This window comes from Lissotriton helveticus, chromosome 10 (assembly GCF_964261635.1).
Source record: "Lissotriton helveticus chromosome 10, aLisHel1.1, whole genome shotgun sequence".
Taxonomy (NCBI): domain Eukaryota; kingdom Metazoa; phylum Chordata; class Amphibia; order Caudata; family Salamandridae; genus Lissotriton; species Lissotriton helveticus.
In genome coordinates, this window is record NC_136071.1 from 590,848,028 (window position 1) to 590,866,268 (window position 18,241).

The 18,241-nt window shown below is 47.1% G+C and overlaps 32 non-coding genes across 32 annotated transcripts; all 32 read left to right on the forward strand.

The window, feature by feature from the left end:
* The first annotated feature begins 260 nt into the window (after positions 1-260).
* On the forward strand, positions 261-333 carry TRNAV-UAC (transfer RNA valine (anticodon UAC)). Its single transcript has one exon. It is a non-coding gene; the product is annotated as a tRNA-Val (tRNA).
* A 434-nt stretch (positions 334-767) lies between these two features.
* Positions 768-839, forward strand: TRNAP-AGG (transfer RNA proline (anticodon AGG)). Its single transcript has one exon. It is a non-coding gene; the product is annotated as a tRNA-Pro (tRNA).
* A 386-nt stretch (positions 840-1,225) lies between these two features.
* TRNAV-AAC (transfer RNA valine (anticodon AAC)) lies at positions 1,226-1,298 on the forward strand. The gene has a single exon. It is a non-coding gene; the product is annotated as a tRNA-Val (tRNA).
* A 295-nt stretch (positions 1,299-1,593) lies between these two features.
* TRNAL-CAA (transfer RNA leucine (anticodon CAA)) lies at positions 1,594-1,705 on the forward strand. Its single transcript has 2 exons — positions 1,594-1,631; positions 1,660-1,705. It is a non-coding gene; the product is annotated as a tRNA-Leu (tRNA).
* A 940-nt stretch (positions 1,706-2,645) lies between these two features.
* On the forward strand, positions 2,646-2,717 carry TRNAP-CGG (transfer RNA proline (anticodon CGG)). The gene has a single exon. It is a non-coding gene; the product is annotated as a tRNA-Pro (tRNA).
* A 384-nt stretch (positions 2,718-3,101) lies between these two features.
* TRNAV-UAC (transfer RNA valine (anticodon UAC)) lies at positions 3,102-3,174 on the forward strand. The gene has a single exon. It is a non-coding gene; the product is annotated as a tRNA-Val (tRNA).
* Positions 3,175-3,608: 434 nt separating this feature from the next.
* On the forward strand, positions 3,609-3,680 carry TRNAP-AGG (transfer RNA proline (anticodon AGG)). The gene has a single exon. It is a non-coding gene; the product is annotated as a tRNA-Pro (tRNA).
* A 386-nt stretch (positions 3,681-4,066) lies between these two features.
* TRNAV-AAC (transfer RNA valine (anticodon AAC)) lies at positions 4,067-4,139 on the forward strand. The gene has a single exon. It is a non-coding gene; the product is annotated as a tRNA-Val (tRNA).
* Positions 4,140-4,434: 295 nt separating this feature from the next.
* On the forward strand, positions 4,435-4,546 carry TRNAL-CAA (transfer RNA leucine (anticodon CAA)). The gene is made up of 2 exons: positions 4,435-4,472; positions 4,501-4,546. It is a non-coding gene; the product is annotated as a tRNA-Leu (tRNA).
* A 940-nt stretch (positions 4,547-5,486) lies between these two features.
* On the forward strand, positions 5,487-5,558 carry TRNAP-CGG (transfer RNA proline (anticodon CGG)). The gene has a single exon. It is a non-coding gene; the product is annotated as a tRNA-Pro (tRNA).
* Positions 5,559-5,942: 384 nt separating this feature from the next.
* On the forward strand, positions 5,943-6,015 carry TRNAV-UAC (transfer RNA valine (anticodon UAC)). The gene has a single exon. It is a non-coding gene; the product is annotated as a tRNA-Val (tRNA).
* A 434-nt stretch (positions 6,016-6,449) lies between these two features.
* TRNAP-AGG (transfer RNA proline (anticodon AGG)) lies at positions 6,450-6,521 on the forward strand. The gene has a single exon. It is a non-coding gene; the product is annotated as a tRNA-Pro (tRNA).
* A 386-nt stretch (positions 6,522-6,907) lies between these two features.
* On the forward strand, positions 6,908-6,980 carry TRNAV-AAC (transfer RNA valine (anticodon AAC)). Its single transcript has one exon. It is a non-coding gene; the product is annotated as a tRNA-Val (tRNA).
* A 295-nt stretch (positions 6,981-7,275) lies between these two features.
* TRNAL-CAA (transfer RNA leucine (anticodon CAA)) lies at positions 7,276-7,387 on the forward strand. Its single transcript has 2 exons — positions 7,276-7,313; positions 7,342-7,387. It is a non-coding gene; the product is annotated as a tRNA-Leu (tRNA).
* Positions 7,388-8,327: 940 nt separating this feature from the next.
* Positions 8,328-8,399, forward strand: TRNAP-CGG (transfer RNA proline (anticodon CGG)). The gene has a single exon. It is a non-coding gene; the product is annotated as a tRNA-Pro (tRNA).
* A 384-nt stretch (positions 8,400-8,783) lies between these two features.
* TRNAV-UAC (transfer RNA valine (anticodon UAC)) lies at positions 8,784-8,856 on the forward strand. Its single transcript has one exon. It is a non-coding gene; the product is annotated as a tRNA-Val (tRNA).
* Positions 8,857-9,290: 434 nt separating this feature from the next.
* TRNAP-AGG (transfer RNA proline (anticodon AGG)) lies at positions 9,291-9,362 on the forward strand. Its single transcript has one exon. It is a non-coding gene; the product is annotated as a tRNA-Pro (tRNA).
* Positions 9,363-9,748: 386 nt separating this feature from the next.
* On the forward strand, positions 9,749-9,821 carry TRNAV-AAC (transfer RNA valine (anticodon AAC)). The gene has a single exon. It is a non-coding gene; the product is annotated as a tRNA-Val (tRNA).
* Positions 9,822-10,116: 295 nt separating this feature from the next.
* Positions 10,117-10,228, forward strand: TRNAL-CAA (transfer RNA leucine (anticodon CAA)). The gene is made up of 2 exons: positions 10,117-10,154; positions 10,183-10,228. It is a non-coding gene; the product is annotated as a tRNA-Leu (tRNA).
* Positions 10,229-11,168: 940 nt separating this feature from the next.
* TRNAP-CGG (transfer RNA proline (anticodon CGG)) lies at positions 11,169-11,240 on the forward strand. Its single transcript has one exon. It is a non-coding gene; the product is annotated as a tRNA-Pro (tRNA).
* A 384-nt stretch (positions 11,241-11,624) lies between these two features.
* Positions 11,625-11,697, forward strand: TRNAV-UAC (transfer RNA valine (anticodon UAC)). Its single transcript has one exon. It is a non-coding gene; the product is annotated as a tRNA-Val (tRNA).
* Positions 11,698-12,131: 434 nt separating this feature from the next.
* TRNAP-AGG (transfer RNA proline (anticodon AGG)) lies at positions 12,132-12,203 on the forward strand. Its single transcript has one exon. It is a non-coding gene; the product is annotated as a tRNA-Pro (tRNA).
* A 386-nt stretch (positions 12,204-12,589) lies between these two features.
* TRNAV-AAC (transfer RNA valine (anticodon AAC)) lies at positions 12,590-12,662 on the forward strand. Its single transcript has one exon. It is a non-coding gene; the product is annotated as a tRNA-Val (tRNA).
* Positions 12,663-12,957: 295 nt separating this feature from the next.
* Positions 12,958-13,069, forward strand: TRNAL-CAA (transfer RNA leucine (anticodon CAA)). The gene is made up of 2 exons: positions 12,958-12,995; positions 13,024-13,069. It is a non-coding gene; the product is annotated as a tRNA-Leu (tRNA).
* A 940-nt stretch (positions 13,070-14,009) lies between these two features.
* On the forward strand, positions 14,010-14,081 carry TRNAP-CGG (transfer RNA proline (anticodon CGG)). The gene has a single exon. It is a non-coding gene; the product is annotated as a tRNA-Pro (tRNA).
* Positions 14,082-14,465: 384 nt separating this feature from the next.
* On the forward strand, positions 14,466-14,538 carry TRNAV-UAC (transfer RNA valine (anticodon UAC)). The gene has a single exon. It is a non-coding gene; the product is annotated as a tRNA-Val (tRNA).
* Positions 14,539-14,972: 434 nt separating this feature from the next.
* Positions 14,973-15,044, forward strand: TRNAP-AGG (transfer RNA proline (anticodon AGG)). The gene has a single exon. It is a non-coding gene; the product is annotated as a tRNA-Pro (tRNA).
* Positions 15,045-15,430: 386 nt separating this feature from the next.
* On the forward strand, positions 15,431-15,503 carry TRNAV-AAC (transfer RNA valine (anticodon AAC)). The gene has a single exon. It is a non-coding gene; the product is annotated as a tRNA-Val (tRNA).
* Positions 15,504-15,798: 295 nt separating this feature from the next.
* Positions 15,799-15,910, forward strand: TRNAL-CAA (transfer RNA leucine (anticodon CAA)). The gene is made up of 2 exons: positions 15,799-15,836; positions 15,865-15,910. It is a non-coding gene; the product is annotated as a tRNA-Leu (tRNA).
* Positions 15,911-16,850: 940 nt separating this feature from the next.
* TRNAP-CGG (transfer RNA proline (anticodon CGG)) lies at positions 16,851-16,922 on the forward strand. The gene has a single exon. It is a non-coding gene; the product is annotated as a tRNA-Pro (tRNA).
* Positions 16,923-17,306: 384 nt separating this feature from the next.
* Positions 17,307-17,379, forward strand: TRNAV-UAC (transfer RNA valine (anticodon UAC)). The gene has a single exon. It is a non-coding gene; the product is annotated as a tRNA-Val (tRNA).
* A 434-nt stretch (positions 17,380-17,813) lies between these two features.
* TRNAP-AGG (transfer RNA proline (anticodon AGG)) lies at positions 17,814-17,885 on the forward strand. The gene has a single exon. It is a non-coding gene; the product is annotated as a tRNA-Pro (tRNA).
* Positions 17,886-18,241: the final 356 nt, after the last annotated feature.

Consider the following 18,241-nt stretch of genomic DNA (forward strand, 5'->3'; position numbering starts at 1 on the left):
AAGGAGTGCAGGACTTCTTTGCAACTGCTTTTCTGGGCCAGACCAGCATGGTAGGAACATTACATGCATAGTGTTTTTCTAGTGTAATTTCAGGATATGGTTTCAAAATCGCCTCTTGGAATAAAAGTGGTCCTCATTCCTGTCTTCCAAAGAAATAGAGACCGGGTAAGGAGAGCCCAACTTTGAGCTTCAAGGACATTGGCCCTTAGTCTGTGCATTCCAGCCCAATACATGCCAACAAGATTCCTGAGTTAGTGTCTGTTTCTGTAGTGTAGTGGTTATCACGTTCGCCTTACACGCGAAAGGTCCCTGGTTCGAGACCGGGCAGAAACAGCGGTTTGCTGTTTTTAACAGTGTTTGCCTTTACTGGCTGACTTTATAGGAAAGCTGAGATAATAGAGGCTGTCTATCCCTCACCAACCTGACGTAGTGTGCTACAGGGATCTCAGTGACAGCTCGAAAAGAGAAGTGACGATAGCTTGCGCCATTCGCTTGCTCGCCCTTTGCTCTGAAGGGTGGGCCTACTTCATGAAAGCAAGGAATGAGAGCAGAAATGCTTTTCTTGTCCTCACCGCAAGCAGACACTTAGAGAAAACAAACTGTCTGAAGGACAGAGGCTTTTTAATTTCTTGTTTGATGACGGCCATGGAAAAGACAGCAATCATATTGCAGAAGAGAGCAACATGTGCAGTTGCTTGCTTTGGGTGAAGCATTCACCGACTAGCTGCCACTAACCGCTGGAGCCATGTCAGAGGTGACTCTTGCGTGGCTCGTTGGTCTAGGGGTATGATTCTCGCTTAGGGTGCGAGAGGTCCCGGGTTCAAATCCCGGACGAGCCCTTTTTAGAGCTAAACATACAAATCGTACTAAAAATGCACTATGCCTGACTATTTCTAGTAATACTCGGTTGATTTTTTGCTTAACATATTCCTAACCTCAGTAGAAAAATGGATCACCGTGCTTTTTCTGCCTACCTGCTTAGTCTCAGTGTGTCCCAGGTGATGCTTTCCCAAGCTGTACTCGCAGACATTTAGGCATCAGATATTTGTCTGTCGATGCCTGCACAAGTAAATTTTGAATACGTCTAATTGCAAGCATGTTGGATGATATCTTTGAGGTTTTCACACTTGTTCTGCACATTCTGAGCCGCTGCTGATACAGCAGAATAGAAGTAGGGTGAAGCCTTGAGAGGAACTTTGCTTTAACAGTAGCAAGCAGCAAAGTCGTTTCTGTAGTGTAGTGGTCATCACGTTCGCCTAACACGCGAAAGGTCCCCGGTTCGAGACCGGGCAGAAACACTGAGCGTTGGCTGCTTTTATGTGCACACTCTAAAACCTTATTATCTGAATGCAAGTTTAAGAAGAGGTGGTCTTTGAACACAGTGAGCCGTGGGAAACTTTCTTTACCTTTGCAAGACGAAACAAAGTTATCTGCATCCATCATCTGGGGGTCGTTCTTGTGCCTATTTTTATTTTGTTTAAGCTATGTTGTATTGTTGGGGCCTTTACACCTGTGACATTGCTGTGAAGGTTGTAAGTGGAAACATTGGCAGGTGCAGATAGAAGAGTTAGACCTAAGCCCCCCTCATGAACCGTCAGGATGGCCGAGTGGTCTAAGGCGCCAGACTCAAGAGAGCTTGATCTTCAGTGTAGCTGAGCCTTCTGGTCTCCTCATGGAGGCGTGGGTTCAAATCCCACTTCTGACAGGTCCCTTTTACACCCGTAAATCTTCCTGTTTTTTGCAGTGCGTTCCCGGCAAACACCACAATCTTTGCAGGAACCTGTAGCATGTGAAGAGAAATCCACCAACAATCAGGCTGGGCCCTCAATCACAATTCCATGGATTTCTGGAAATGACACCTCAGGCACACCTTCCATTAAATTTGCACTCCATCACAGTAACTGCCATGCTGGGTTTCTAACTAAGCAGTTGATCCCATCATTTGTTGTGAGGCTCTCCTGCCACCTTTTGGGCAGAGAAGGCACTGTCCCTGCAAAAACACAGGCAGACATGTTCAACAGGGCTTCCTGGTTATGTGGGAGGAGCAGAATGCCATTGGTCCCCCCTTGCAAATTCTAATTTACATAAGGAAGACAGAGAGGTAGCTGGGAGTAGGCACTGCACACGGGCATTGCACTCTCTCCTATGATTTGCAGCCAATTCTAGATTGAGGCAGGAGGAAAGGAGGTGACTCGCCCAACAATGGCTATACTGAGAAGTCAGCCACTCTGGGTCTCCCAGGTGAGTGTTTCAGGCCTGTGAGCCACTCATATAAATCTCGCCTGATCGAGCCTGATCGAGCGGTGAGCGAGTGCGTTTGAATCCAAATATCAAACCCCTCTTTCTCAGGCGCAGGAAATGGTGGGCCCTTCATTGCTTCTGGTGTGGAAGTCTATGGGGCAAGGGTCCAGGACTTGCAGAGGAGAACAATTGCCAGAAAGTGCTTGCTGTTCTCATCTGTGCCTTTTTTCTGCTCACTGGCTGATAGGAGATTGGCTGCCCCCTTTCTTGCTAGAGTGAAAAAACAACAACTTGAGAGAAAACATGACGTTGTGAGGCTCACTTAGAGGGAGACTAGCCAAATAGCCCTGCTTTTTTTCTGAAAGACGCTTCAGAAATTGTTCAAAATGTCTCCTGGCCACTCAGGCTCGTTGGTCTAGGGGTATGATTCTCGCTTCGGGTGCGAGAGGTCCCGGGTTCAAATCCCGGACGAGCCCATGACGTGGACATTTTCAGGATGCTTGTAATATAGGAGCATTTCTTCTTTTCAATGCTATAAGACGCTGTGTATGTCGAGAAAGTTCCTTACCCTGCACGCTATTTTCCACTTGTGGCGGGATAAAGGAGTGCAGGACTTCTTTGCAACTGCTTTTCTGGGCCAGACCAGCATGGTAGGAACATTACATGCATAGTGTTTTTCTAGTGTAATTTCAGGATATGGTTTCAAAATCGCCTCTTGGAATAAAAGTGGTCCTCATTCCTGTCTTCCAAAGAAATAGAGACCGGGTAAGGAGAGCCCAACTTTGAGCTTCAAGGACATTGGCCCTTAGTCTGTGCATTCCAGCCCAATACATGCCAACAAGATTCCTGAGTTAGTGTCTGTTTCTGTAGTGTAGTGGTTATCACGTTCGCCTTACACGCGAAAGGTCCCTGGTTCGAGACCGGGCAGAAACAGCGGTTTGCTGTTTTTAACAGTGTTTGCCTTTACTGGCTGACTTTATAGGAAAGCTGAGATAATAGAGGCTGTCTATCCCTCACCAACCTGACGTAGTGTGCTACAGGGATCTCAGTGACAGCTCGAAAAGAGAAGTGACGATAGCTTGCGCCATTCGCTTGCTCGCCCTTTGCTCTGAAGGGTGGGCCTACTTCATGAAAGCAAGGAATGAGAGCAGAAATGCTTTTCTTGTCCTCACCGCAAGCAGACACTTAGAGAAAACAAACTGTCTGAAGGACAGAGGCTTTTTAATTTCTTGTTTGATGACGGCCATGGAAAAGACAGCAATCATATTGCAGAAGAGAGCAACATGTGCAGTTGCTTGCTTTGGGTGAAGCATTCACCGACTAGCTGCCACTAACCGCTGGAGCCATGTCAGAGGTGACTCTTGCGTGGCTCGTTGGTCTAGGGGTATGATTCTCGCTTAGGGTGCGAGAGGTCCCGGGTTCAAATCCCGGACGAGCCCTTTTTAGAGCTAAACATACAAATCGTACTAAAAATGCACTATGCCTGACTATTTCTAGTAATACTCGGTTGATTTTTTGCTTAACATATTCCTAACCTCAGTAGAAAAATGGATCACCGTGCTTTTTCTGCCTACCTGCTTAGTCTCAGTGTGTCCCAGGTGATGCTTTCCCAAGCTGTACTCGCAGACATTTAGGCATCAGATATTTGTCTGTCGATGCCTGCACAAGTAAATTTTGAATACGTCTAATTGCAAGCATGTTGGATGATATCTTTGAGGTTTTCACACTTGTTCTGCACATTCTGAGCCGCTGCTGATACAGCAGAATAGAAGTAGGGTGAAGCCTTGAGAGGAACTTTGCTTTAACAGTAGCAAGCAGCAAAGTCGTTTCTGTAGTGTAGTGGTCATCACGTTCGCCTAACACGCGAAAGGTCCCCGGTTCGAGACCGGGCAGAAACACTGAGCGTTGGCTGCTTTTATGTGCACACTCTAAAACCTTATTATCTGAATGCAAGTTTAAGAAGAGGTGGTCTTTGAACACAGTGAGCCGTGGGAAACTTTCTTTACCTTTGCAAGACGAAACAAAGTTATCTGCATCCATCATCTGGGGGTCGTTCTTGTGCCTATTTTTATTTTGTTTAAGCTATGTTGTATTGTTGGGGCCTTTACACCTGTGACATTGCTGTGAAGGTTGTAAGTGGAAACATTGGCAGGTGCAGATAGAAGAGTTAGACCTAAGCCCCCCTCATGAACCGTCAGGATGGCCGAGTGGTCTAAGGCGCCAGACTCAAGAGAGCTTGATCTTCAGTGTAGCTGAGCCTTCTGGTCTCCTCATGGAGGCGTGGGTTCAAATCCCACTTCTGACAGGTCCCTTTTACACCCGTAAATCTTCCTGTTTTTTGCAGTGCGTTCCCGGCAAACACCACAATCTTTGCAGGAACCTGTAGCATGTGAAGAGAAATCCACCAACAATCAGGCTGGGCCCTCAATCACAATTCCATGGATTTCTGGAAATGACACCTCAGGCACACCTTCCATTAAATTTGCACTCCATCACAGTAACTGCCATGCTGGGTTTCTAACTAAGCAGTTGATCCCATCATTTGTTGTGAGGCTCTCCTGCCACCTTTTGGGCAGAGAAGGCACTGTCCCTGCAAAAACACAGGCAGACATGTTCAACAGGGCTTCCTGGTTATGTGGGAGGAGCAGAATGCCATTGGTCCCCCCTTGCAAATTCTAATTTACATAAGGAAGACAGAGAGGTAGCTGGGAGTAGGCACTGCACACGGGCATTGCACTCTCTCTTATGATTTGCAGCCAATTCTAGATTGAGGCAGGAGGAAAGGAGGTGACTCGCCCAACAATGGCTATACTGAGAAGTCAGCCACTCTGGGTCTCCCAGGTGAGTGTTTCAGGCCTGTGAGCCACTCATATAAATCTCGCCTGATCGAGCCTGATCGAGCGCTGAGCGAGCGCGTTTGAATCCAAATATCAAACCCCTCTTTCTCAGGCGCAGGAAATGGTGGGCCCTTCATTGCTTCTGGTGTGGAAGTCTATGGGGCAAGGGTCCAGGACTTGTAGAGGAGAACAATTGCCAGAAAGTGCTTGCTGTTCTCATCTGTGCCTTTTTTCTGCTCACTGGCTGATAGGAGATTGGCTGCCCCCTTTCTTGCTAGAGTGAAAAAACAACAACTTGAGAGAAAACATGACGTTGTGAGGCTCACTTAGAGGGAGACTAGCCAAATAGCCCTGCTTTTTTTCTGAAAGACGCTTCAGAAATTGTTCAAAATGTCTCCTGGCCACTCAGGCTCGTTGGTCTAGGGGTATGATTCTCGCTTCGGGTGCGAGAGGTCCCGGGTTCAAATCCCGGACGAGCCCATGACGTGGACATTTTCAGGATGCTTGTAATATAGGAGCATTTCTTCTTTTCAATGCTATAAGACGCTGTGTATGTCGAGAAAGTTCCTTACCCTGCACGCTATTTTCCACTTGTGGCGGGATAAAGGAGTGCAGGACTTCTTTGCAACTGCTTTTCTGGGCCAGACCAGCATGGTAGGAACATTACATGCATAGTGTTTTTCTAGTGTAATTTCAGGATATGGTTTCAAAATCGCCTCTTGGAATAAAAGTGGTCCTCATTCCTGTCTTCCAAAGAAATAGAGACCGGGTAAGGAGAGCCCAACTTTGAGCTTCAAGGACATTGGCCCTTAGTCTGTGCATTCCAGCCCAATACATGCCAACAAGATTCCTGAGTTAGTGTCTGTTTCTGTAGTGTAGTGGTTATCACGTTCGCCTTACACGCGAAAGGTCCCTGGTTCGAGACCGGGCAGAAACAGCGGTTTGCTGTTTTTAACAGTGTTTGCCTTTACTGGCTGACTTTATAGGAAAGCTGAGATAATAGAGGCTGTCTATCCCTCACCAACCTGACGTAGTGTGCTACAGGGATCTCAGTGACAGCTCGAAAAGAGAAGTGACGATAGCTTGCGCCATTCGCTTGCTCGCCCTTTGCTCTGAAGGGTGGGCCTACTTCATGAAAGCAAGGAATGAGAGCAGAAATGCTTTTCTTGTCCTCACCGCAAGCAGACACTTAGAGAAAACAAACTGTCTGAAGGACAGAGGCTTTTTAATTTCTTGTTTGATGACGGCCATGGAAAAGACAGCAATCATATTGCAGAAGAGAGCAACATGTGCAGTTGCTTGCTTTGGGTGAAGCATTCACCGACTAGCTGCCACTAACCGCTGGAGCCATGTCAGAGGTGACTCTTGCGTGGCTCGTTGGTCTAGGGGTATGATTCTCGCTTAGGGTGCGAGAGGTCCCGGGTTCAAATCCCGGACGAGCCCTTTTTAGAGCTAAACATACAAATCGTACTAAAAATGCACTATGCCTGACTATTTCTAGTAATACTCGGTTGATTTTTTGCTTAACATATTCCTAACCTCAGTAGAAAAATGGATCACCGTGCTTTTTCTGCCTACCTGCTTAGTCTCAGTGTGTCCCAGGTGATGCTTTCCCAAGCTGTACTCGCAGACATTTAGGCATCAGATATTTGTCTGTCGATGCCTGCACAAGTAAATTTTGAATACGTCTAATTGCAAGCATGTTGGATGATATCTTTGAGGTTTTCACACTTGTTCTGCACATTCTGAGCCGCTGCTGATACAGCAGAATAGAAGTAGGGTGAAGCCTTGAGAGGAACTTTGCTTTAACAGTAGCAAGCAGCAAGGTCGTTTCTGTAGTGTAGTGGTCATCACGTTCGCCTAACACGCGAAAGGTCCCCGGTTCGAGACCGGGCAGAAACACTGAGCGTTGGCTGCTTTTATGTGCACACTCTAAAACCTTATTATCTGAATGCAAGTTTAAGAAGAGGTGGTCTTTGAACACAGTGAGCCGTGGGAAACTTTCTTTACCTTTGCAAGACGAAACAAAGTTATCTGCATCCATCATCTGGGGGTCGTTCTTGTGCCTATTTTTATTTTGTTTAAGCTATGTTGTATTGTTGGGGCCTTTACACCTGTGACATTGCTGTGAAGGTTGTAAGTGGAAACATTGGCAGGTGCAGATAGAAGAGTTAGACCTAAGCCCCCCTCATGAGCCGTCAGGATGGCCGAGTGGTCTAAGGCGCCAGACTCAAGAGAGCTTGATCTTCAGTGTAGCTGAGCCTTCTGGTCTCCTCATGGAGGCGTGGGTTCAAATCCCACTTCTGACAGGTCCCTTTTACACCCGTAAATCTTCCTGTTTTTTGCAGTGCGTTCCCGGCAAACACCACAATCTTTGCAGGAACCTGTAGCATGTGAAGAGAAATCCACCAACAATCAGGCTGGGCCCTCAATCACAATTCCATGGATTTCTGGAAATGACACCTCAGGCACACCTTCCATTAAATTTGCACTCCATCACAGTAACTGCCATGCTGGGTTTCTAACTAAGCAGTTGATCCCATCATTTGTTGTGAGGCTCTCCTGCCACCTTTTGGGCAGAGAAGGCACTGTCCCTGCAAAAACACAGGCAGACATGTTCAACAGGGCTTCCTGGTTATGTGGGAGGAGCAGAATGCCATTGGTCCCCCCTTGCAAATTCTAATTTACATAAGGAAGACAGAGAGGTAGCTGGGAGTAGGCACTGCACACGGGCATTGCACTCTCTCCTATGATTTGCAGCCAATTCTAGATTGAGGCAGGAGGAAAGGAGGTGACTCGCCCAACAATGGCTATACTGAGAAGTCAGCCACTCTGGGTCTCCCAGGTGAGTGTTTCAGGCCTGTGAGCCACTCATATAAATCTCGCCTGATCGAGCCTGATCGAGCGGTGAGCGAGTGCGTTTGAATCCAAATATCAAACCCCTCTTTCTCAGGCGCAGGAAATGGTGGGCCCTTCATTGCTTCTGGTGTGGAAGTCTATGGGGCAAGGGTCCAGGACTTGCAGAGGAGAACAATTGCCAGAAAGTGCTTGCTGTTCTCATCTGTGCCTTTTTTCTGCTCACTGGCTGATAGGAGATTGGCTGCCCCCTTTCTTGCTAGAGTGAAAAAACAACAACTTGAGAGAAAACATGACGTTGTGAGGCTCACTTAGAGGGAGACTAGCCAAATAGCCCTGCTTTTTTTCTGAAAGACGCTTCAGAAATTGTTCAAAATGTCTCCTGGCCACTCAGGCTCGTTGGTCTAGGGGTATGATTCTCGCTTCGGGTGCGAGAGGTCCCGGGTTCAAATCCCGGACGAGCCCATGACGTGGACATTTTCAGGATGCTTGTAATATAGGAGCATTTCTTCTTTTCAATGCTATAAGACGCTGTGTATGTCGAGAAAGTTCCTTACCCTGCACGCTATTTTCCACTTGTGGCGGGATAAAGGAGTGCAGGACTTCTTTGCAACTGCTTTTCTGGGCCAGACCAGCATGGTAGGAACATTACATGCATAGTGTTTTTCTAGTGTAATTTCAGGATATGGTTTCAAAATCGCCTCTTGGAATAAAAGTGGTCCTCATTCCTGTCTTCCAAAGAAATAGAGACCGGGTAAGGAGAGCCCAACTTTGAGCTTCAAGGACATTGGCCCTTAGTCTGTGCATTCCAGCCCAATACATGCCAACAAGATTCCTGAGTTAGTGTCTGTTTCTGTAGTGTAGTGGTTATCACGTTCGCCTTACGCGCGAAAGGTCCCTGGTTCGAGACCGGGCAGAAACAGCGGTTTGCTGTTTTTAACAGTGTTTGCCTTTACTGGCTGACTTTATAGGAAAGCTGAGATAATAGAGGCTGTCTATCCCTCACCAACCTGACGTAGTGTGCTACAGGGATCTCAGTGACAGCTCGAAAAGAGAAGTGACGATAGCTTGCGCCATTCGCTTGCTCGCCCTTTGCTCTGAAGGGTGGGCCTACTTCATGAAAGCAAGGAATGAGAGCAGAAATGCTTTTCTTGTCCTCACCGCAAGCAGACACTTAGAGAAAACAAACTGTCTGAAGGACAGAGGCTTTTTAATTTCTTGTTTGATGACGGCCATGGAAAAGACAGCAATCATATTGCAGAAGAGAGCAACATGTGCAGTTGCTTGCTTTGGGTGAAGCATTCACCGACTAGCTGCCACTAACCGCTGGAGCCATGTCAGAGGTGACTCTTGCGTGGCTCGTTGGTCTAGGGGTATGATTCTCGCTTAGGGTGCGAGAGGTCCCGGGTTCAAATCCCGGACGAGCCCTTTTTAGAGCTAAACATACAAATCGTACTAAAAATGCACTATGCCTGACTATTTCTAGTAATACTCGGTTGATTTTTTGCTTAACATATTCCTAACCTCAGTAGAAAAATGGATCACCGTGCTTTTTCTGCCTACCTGCTTAGTCTCAGTGTGTCCCAGGTGATGCTTTCCCAAGCTGTACTCGCAGACATTTAGGCATCAGATATTTGTCTGTCGATGCCTGCACAAGTAAATTTTGAATACGTCTAATTGCAAGCATGTTGGATGATATCTTTGAGGTTTTCACACTTGTTCTGCACATTCTGAGCCGCTGCTGATACAGCAGAATAGAAGTAGGGTGAAGCCTTGAGAGGAACTTTGCTTTAACAGTAGCAAGCAGCAAGGTCGTTTCTGTAGTGTAGTGGTCATCACGTTCGCCTAACACGCGAAAGGTCCCCGGTTCGAGACCGGGCAGAAACACTGAGCGTTGGCTGCTTTTATGTGCACACTCTAAAACCTTATTATCTGAATGCAAGTTTAAGAAGAGGTGGTCTTTGAACACAGTGAGCCGTGGGAAACTTTCTTTACCTTTGCAAGACGAAACAAAGTTATCTGCATCCATCATCTGGGGGTCGTTCTTGTGCCTATTTTTATTTTGTTTAAGCTATGTTGTATTGTTGGGGCCTTTACACCTGTGACATTGCTGTGAAGGTTGTAAGTGGAAACATTGGCAGGTGCAGATAGAAGAGTTAGACCTAAGCCCCCCTCATGAACCGTCAGGATGGCCGAGTGGTCTAAGGCGCCAGACTCAAGAGAGCTTGATCTTCAGTGTAGCTGAGCCTTCTGGTCTCCTCATGGAGGCGTGGGTTCAAATCCCACTTCTGACAGGTCCCTTTTACACCCGTAAATCTTCCTGTTTTTTGCAGTGCGTTCCCGGCAAACACCACAATCTTTGCAGGAACCTGTAGCATGTGAAGAGAAATCCACCAACAATCAGGCTGGGCCCTCAATCACAATTCCATGGATTTCTGGAAATGACACCTCAGGCACACCTTCCATTAAATTTGCACTCCATCACAGTAACTGCCATGCTGGGTTTCTAACTAAGCAGTTGATCCCATCATTTGTTGTGAGGCTCTCCTGCCACCTTTTGGGCAGAGAAGGCACTGTCCCTGCAAAAACACAGGCAGACATGTTCAACAGGGCTTCCTGGTTATGTGGGAGGAGCAGAATGCCATTGGTCCCCCCTTGCAAATTCTAATTTACATAAGGAAGACAGAGAGGTTGCTGGGAGTAGGCACTGCACACGGGCATTGCACTCTCTCTTATGATTTGCAGCCAATTCTAGATTGAGGCAGGAGGAAAGGAGGTGACTCGCCCAACAATGGCTATACTGAGAAGTCAGCCACTCTGGGTCTCCCAGGTGAGTGTTTCAGGCCTGTGAGCCACTCATATAAATCTCGCCTGATCGAGCCTGATCGAGCGGTGAGCGAGTGCGTTTGAATCCAAATATCAAACCCCTCTTTCTCAGGCGCAGGAAATGGTGGGCCCTTCATTGCTTCTGGTGTGGAAGTCTATGGGGCAAGGGTCCAGGACTTGCAGAGGAGAACAATTGCCAGAAAGTGCTTGCTGTTCTCATCTGTGCCTTTTTTCTGCTCACTGGCTGATAGGAGATTGGCTGCCCCCTTTCTTGCTAGAGTGAAAAAACAACAACTTGAGAGAAAACATGACGTTGTGAGGCTCACTTAGAGGGAGACTAGCCAAATAGCCCTGCTTTTTTTCTGAAAGACGCTTCAGAAATTGTTCAAAATGTCTCCTGGCCACTCAGGCTCGTTGGTCTAGGGGTATGATTCTCGCTTCGGGTGCGAGAGGTCCCGGGTTCAAATCCCGGACGAGCCCATGACGTGGACATTTTCAGGATGCTTGTAATATAGGAGCATTTCTTCTTTTCAATGCTATAAGACGCTGTGTATGTCGAGAAAGTTCCTTACCCTGCACGCTATTTTCCACTTGTGGCGGGATAAAGGAGTGCAGGACTTCTTTGCAACTGCTTTTCTGGGCCAGACCAGCATGGTAGGAACATTACATGCATAGTGTTTTTCTAGTGTAATTTCAGGATATGGTTTCAAAATCGCCTCTTGGAATAAAAGTGGTCCTCATTCCTGTCTTCCAAAGAAATAGAGACCGGGTAAGGAGAGCCCAACTTTGAGCTTCAAGGACATTGGCCCTTAGTCTGTGCATTCCAGCCCAATACATGCCAACAAGATTCCTGAGTTAGTGTCTGTTTCTGTAGTGTAGTGGTTATCACGTTCGCCTTACACGCGAAAGGTCCCTGGTTCGAGACCGGGCAGAAACAGCGGTTTGCTGTTTTTAACAGTGTTTGCCTTTACTGGCTGACTTTATAGGAAAGCTGAGATAATAGAGGCTGTCTATCCCTCACCAACCTGACGTAGTGTGCTACAGGGATCTCAGTGACAGCTCGAAAAGAGAAGTGACGATAGCTTGCGCCATTCGCTTGCTCGCCCTTTGCTCTGAAGGGTGGGCCTACTTCATGAAAGCAAGGAATGAGAGCAGAAATGCTTTTCTTGTCCTCACCGCAAGCAGACACTTAGAGAAAACAAACTGTCTGAAGGACAGAGGCTTTTTAATTTCTTGTTTGATGACGGCCATGGAAAAGACAGCAATCATATTGCAGAAGAGAGCAACATGTGCAGTTGCTTGCTTTGGGTGAAGCATTCACCGACTAGCTGCCACTAACCGCTGGAGCCATGTCAGAGGTGACTCTTGCGTGGCTCGTTGGTCTAGGGGTATGATTCTCGCTTAGGGTGCGAGAGGTCCCGGGTTCAAATCCCGGACGAGCCCTTTTTAGAGCTAAACATACAAATCGTACTAAAAATGCACTATGCCTGACTATTTCTAGTAATACTCGGTTGATTTTTTGCTTAACATATTCCTAACCTCAGTAGAAAAATGGATCACCGTGCTTTTTCTGCCTACCTGCTTAGTCTCAGTGTGTCCCAGGTGATGCTTTCCCAAGCTGTACTCGCAGACATTTAGGCATCAGATATTTGTCTGTCGATGCCTGCACAAGTAAATTTTGAATACGTCTAATTGCAAGCATGTTGGATGATATCTTTGAGGTTTTCACACTTGTTCTGCACATTCTGAGCCGCTGCTGATACAGCAGAATAGAAGTAGGGTGAAGCCTTGAGAGGAACTTTGCTTTAACAGTAGCAAGCAGCAAAGTCGTTTCTGTAGTGTAGTGGTCATCACGTTCGCCTAACACGCGAAAGGTCCCCGGTTCGAGACCGGGCAGAAACACTGAGCGTTGGCTGCTTTTATGTGCACACTCTAAAACCTTATTATCTGAATGCAAGTTTAAGAAGAGGTGGTCTTTGAACACAGTGAGCCGTGGGAAACTTTCTTTACCTTTGCAAGACGAAACAAAGTTATCTGCATCCATCATCTGGGGGTCGTTCTTGTGCCTATTTTTATTTTGTTTAAGCTATGTTGTATTGTTGGGGCCTTTACACCTGTGACATTGCTGTGAAGGTTGTAAGTGGAAACATTGGCAGGTGCAGATAGAAGAGTTAGACCTAAGCCCCCCTCATGAACCGTCAGGATGGCCGAGTGGTCTAAGGCGCCAGACTCAAGAGAGCTTGATCTTCAGTGTAGCTGAGCCTTCTGGTCTCCTCATGGAGGCGTGGGTTCAAATCCCACTTCTGACAGGTCCCTTTTACACCCGTAAATCTTCCTGTTTTTTGCAGTGCGTTCCCGGCAAACACCACAATCTTTGCAGGAACCTGTAGCATGTGAAGAGAAATCCACCAACAATCAGGCTGGGCCCTCAATCACAATTCCATGGATTTCTGGAAATGACACCTCAGGCACACCTTCCATTAAATTTGCACTCCATCACAGTAACTGCCATGCTGGGTTTCTAACTAAGCAGTTGATCCCATCATTTGTTGTGAGGCTCTCCTGCCACCTTTTGGGCAGAGAAGGCACTGTCCCTGCAAAAACACAGGCAGACATGTTCAACAGGGCTTCCTGGTTATGTGGGAGGAGCAGAATGCCATTGGTCCCCCCTTGCAAATTCTAATTTACATAAGGAAGACAGAGAGGTAGCTGGGAGTAGGCACTGCACACGGGCATTGCACTCTCTCTTATGATTTGCAGCCAATTCTAGATTGAGGCAGGAGGAAAGGAGGTGACTCGCCCAACAATGGCTATACTGAGAAGTCAGCCACTCTGGGTCTCCCAGGTGAGTGTTTCAGGCCTGTGAGCCACTCATATAAATCTCGCCTGATCGAGCCTGATCGAGCGCTGAGCGAGCGCGTTTGAATCCAAATATCAAACCCCTCTTTCTCAGGCGCAGGAAATGGTGGGCCCTTCATTGCTTCTGGTGTGGAAGTCTATGGGGCAAGGGTCCAGGACTTGTAGAGGAGAACAATTGCCAGAAAGTGCTTGCTGTTCTCATCTGTGCCTTTTTTCTGCTCACTGGCTGATAGGAGATTGGCTGCCCCCTTTCTTGCTAGAGTGAAAAAACAACAACTTGAGAGAAAACATGACGTTGTGAGGCTCACTTAGAGGGAGACTAGCCAAATAGCCCTGCTTTTTTTCTGAAAGACGCTTCAGAAATTGTTCAAAATGTCTCCTGGCCACTCAGGCTCGTTGGTCTAGGGGTATGATTCTCGCTTCGGGTGCGAGAGGTCCCGGGTTCAAATCCCGGACGAGCCCATGACGTGGACATTTTCAGGATGCTTGTAATATAGGAGCATTTCTTCTTTTCAATGCTATAAGACGCTGTGTATGTCGAGAAAGTTCCTTACCCTGCACGCTATTTTCCACTTGTGGCGGGATAAAGGAGTGCAGGACTTCTTTGCAACTGCTTTTCTGGGCCAGACCAGCATGGTAGGAACATTACATGCATAGTGTTTTTCTAGTGTAATTTCAGGATATGGTTTCAAAATCGCCTCTTGGAATAAAAGTGGTCCTCATTCCTGTCTTCCAAAGAAATAGAGACCGGGTAAGGAGAGCCCAACTTTGAGCTTCAAGGACATTGGCCCTTAGTCTGTGCATTCCAGCCCAATACATGCCAACAAGATTCCTGAGTTAGTGTCTGTTTCTGTAGTGTAGTGGTTATCACGTTCGCCTTACACGCGAAAGGTCCCTGGTTCGAGACCGGGCAGAAACAGCGGTTTGCTGTTTTTAACAGTGTTTGCCTTTACTGGCTGACTTTATAGGAAAGCTGAGATAATAGAGGCTGTCTATCCCTCACCAACCTGACGTAGTGTGCTACAGGGATCTCAGTGACAGCTCGAAAAGAGAAGTGACGATAGCTTGCGCCATTCGCTTGCTCGCCCTTTGCTCTGAAGGGTGGGCCTACTTCATGAAAGCAAGGAATGAGAGCAGAAATGCTTTTCTTGTCCTCACCGCAAGCAGACACTTAGAGAAAACAAACTGTCTGAAGGACAGAGGCTTTTTAATTTCTTGTTTGATGACGGCCATGGAAAAGACAGCAATCATATTGCAGAAGAGAGCAACATGTGCAGTTGCTTGCTTTGGGTGAAGCATTCACCGACTAGCTGCCACTAACCGCTGGAGCCATGTCAGAGGTGACTCTTGCGTGGCTCGTTGGTCTAGGGGTATGATTCTCGCTTAGGGTGCGAGAGGTCCCGGGTTCAAATCCCGGACGAGCCCTTTTTAGAGCTAAACATACAAATCGTACTAAAAATGCACTATGCCTGACTATTTCTAGTAATACTCGGTTGATTTTTTGCTTAACATATTCCTAACCTCAGTAGAAAAATGGATCACCGTGCTTTTTCTGCCTACCTGCTTAGTCTCAGTGTGTCCCAGGTGATGCTTTCCCAAGCTGTACTCGCAGACATTTAGGCATCAGATATTTGTCTGTCGATGCCTGCACAAGTAAATTTTGAATACGTCTAATTGCAAGCATGTTGGATGATATCTTTGAGGTTTTCACACTTGTTCTGCACATTCTGAGCCGCTGCTGATACAGCAGAATAGAAGTAGGGTGAAGCCTTGAGAGGAACTTTGCTTTAACAGTAGCAAGCAGCAAGGTCGTTTCTGTAGTGTAGTGGTCATCACGTTCGCCTAACACGCGAAAGGTCCCCGGTTCGAGACCGGGCAGAAACACTGAGCGTTGGCTGCTTTTATGTGCACACTCTAAAACCTTATTATCTGAATGCAAGTTTAAGAAGAGGTGGTCTTTGAACACAGTGAGCCGTGGGAAACTTTCTTTACCTTTGCAAGACGAAACAAAGTTATCTGCATCCATCATCTGGGGGTCGTTCTTGTGCCTATTTTTATTTTGTTTAAGCTATGTTGTATTGTTGGGGCCTTTACACCTGTGACATTGCTGTGAAGGTTGTAAGTGGAAACATTGGCAGGTGCAGATAGAAGAGTTAGACCTAAGCCCCCCTCATGAGCCGTCAGGATGGCCGAGTGGTCTAAGGCGCCAGACTCAAGAGAGCTTGATCTTCAGTGTAGCTGAGCCTTCTGGTCTCCTCATGGAGGCGTGGGTTCAAATCCCACTTCTGACAGGTCCCTTTTACACCCGTAAATCTTCCTGTTTTTTGCAGTGCGTTCCCGGCAAACACCACAATCTTTGCAGGAACCTGTAGCATGTGAAGAGAAATCCACCAACAATCAGGCTGGGCCCTCAATCACAATTCCATGGATTTCTGGAAATGACACCTCAGGCACACCTTCCATTAAATTTGCACTCCATCACAGTAACTGCCATGCTGGGTTTCTAACTAAGCAGTTGATCCCATCATTTGTTGTGAGGCTCTCCTGCCACCTTTTGGGCAGAGAAGGCACTGTCCCTGCAAAAACACAGGCAGACATGTTCAACAGGGCTTCCTGGTTATGTGGGAGGAGCAGAATGCCATTGGTCCCCCCTTGCAAATTCTAATTTACATAAGGAAGACAGAGAGGTAGCTGGGAGTAGGCACTGCACACGGGCATTGCACTCTCTCCTATGATTTGCAGCCAATTCTAGATTGAGGCAGGAGGAAAGGAGGTGACTCGCCCAACAATGGCTATACTGAGAAGTCAGCCACTCTGGGTCTCCCAGGTGAGTGTTTCAGGCCTGTGAGCCACTCATATAAATCTCGCCTGATCGAGCCTGATCGAGCGGTGAGCGAGTGCGTTTGAATCCAAATATCAAACCCCTCTTTCTCAGGCGCAGGAAATGGTGGGCCCTTCATTGCTTCTGGTGTGGAAGTCTATGGGGCAAGGGTCCAGGACTTGCAGAGGAGAACAATTGCCAGAAAGTGCTTGCTGTTCTCATCTGTGCCTTTTTTCTGCTCACTGGCTGATAGGAGATTGGCTGCCCCCTTTCTTGCTAGAGTGAAAAAACAACAACTTGAGAGAAAACATGACGTTGTGAGGCTCACTTAGAGGGAGACTAGCCAAATAGCCCTGCTTTTTTTCTGAAAGACGCTTCAGAAATTGTTCAAAATGTCTCCTGGCCACTCAGGCTCGTTGGTCTAGGGGTATGATTCTCGCTTCGGGTGCGAGAGGTCCCGGGTTCAAATCCCGGACGAGCCCATGACGTGGACATTTTCAGGATGCTTGTAATATAGGAGCATTTCTTCTTTTCAATGCTATAAGACGCTGTGTATGTCGAGAAAGTTCCTTACCCTGCACGCTATTTTCCACTTGTGGCGGGATAAAGGAGTGCAGGACTTCTTTGCAACTGCTTTTCTGGGCCAGACCAGCATGGTAGGAACATTACATGCATAGTGTTTTTCTAGTGTAATTTCAGGATATGGTTTCAAAATCGCCTCTTGGAATAAAAGTGGTCCTCATTCCTGTCTTCCAAAGAAATAGAGACCGGGTAAGGAGAGCCCAACTTTGAGCTTCAAGGACATTGGCCCTTAGTCTGTGCATTCCAGCCCAATACATGCCAACAAGATTCCTGAGTTAGTGTCTGTTTCTGTAGTGTAGTGGTTATCACGTTCGCCTTACGCGCGAAAGGTCCCTGGTTCGAGACCGGGCAGAAACAGCGGTTTGCTGTTTTTAACAGTGTTTGCCTTTACTGGCTGACTTTATAGGAAAGCTGAGATAATAGAGGCTGTCTATCCCTCACCAACCTGACGTAGTGTGCTACAGGGATCTCAGTGACAGCTCGAAAAGAGAAGTGACGATAGCTTGCGCCATTCGCTTGCTCGCCCTTTGCTCTGAAGGGTGGGCCTACTTCATGAAAGCAAGGAATGAGAGCAGAAATGCTTTTCTTGTCCTCACCGCAAGCAGACACTTAGAGAAAACAAACTGTCTGAAGGACAGAGGCTTTTTAATTTCTTGTTTGATGACGGCCATGGAAAAGACAGCAATCATATTGCAGAAGAGAGCAACATGTGCAGTTGCTTGCTTTGGGTGAAGCATTCACCGACTAGCTGCCACTAACCGCTGGAGCCATGTCAGAGGTGACTCTTGCGTGGCTCGTTGGTCTAGGGGTATGATTCTCGCTTAGGGTGCGAGAGGTCCCGGGTTCAAATCCCGGACGAGCCCTTTTTAGAGCTAAACATACAAATCGTACTAAAAATGCACTATGCCTGACTATTTCTAGTAATACTCGGTTGATTTTTTGCTTAACATATTCCTAACCTCAGTAGAAAAATGGATCACCGTGCTTTTTCTGCCTACCTGCTTAGTCTCAGTGTGTCCCAGGTGATGCTTTCCCAAGCTGTACTCGCAGACATTTAGGCATCAGATATTTGTCTGTCGATGCCTGCACAAGTAAATTTTGAATACGTCTAATTGCAAGCATGTTGGATGATATCTTTGAGGTTTTCACACTTGTTCTGCACATTCTGAGCCGCTGCTGATACAGCAGAATAGAAGTAGGGTGAAGCCTTGAGAGGAAC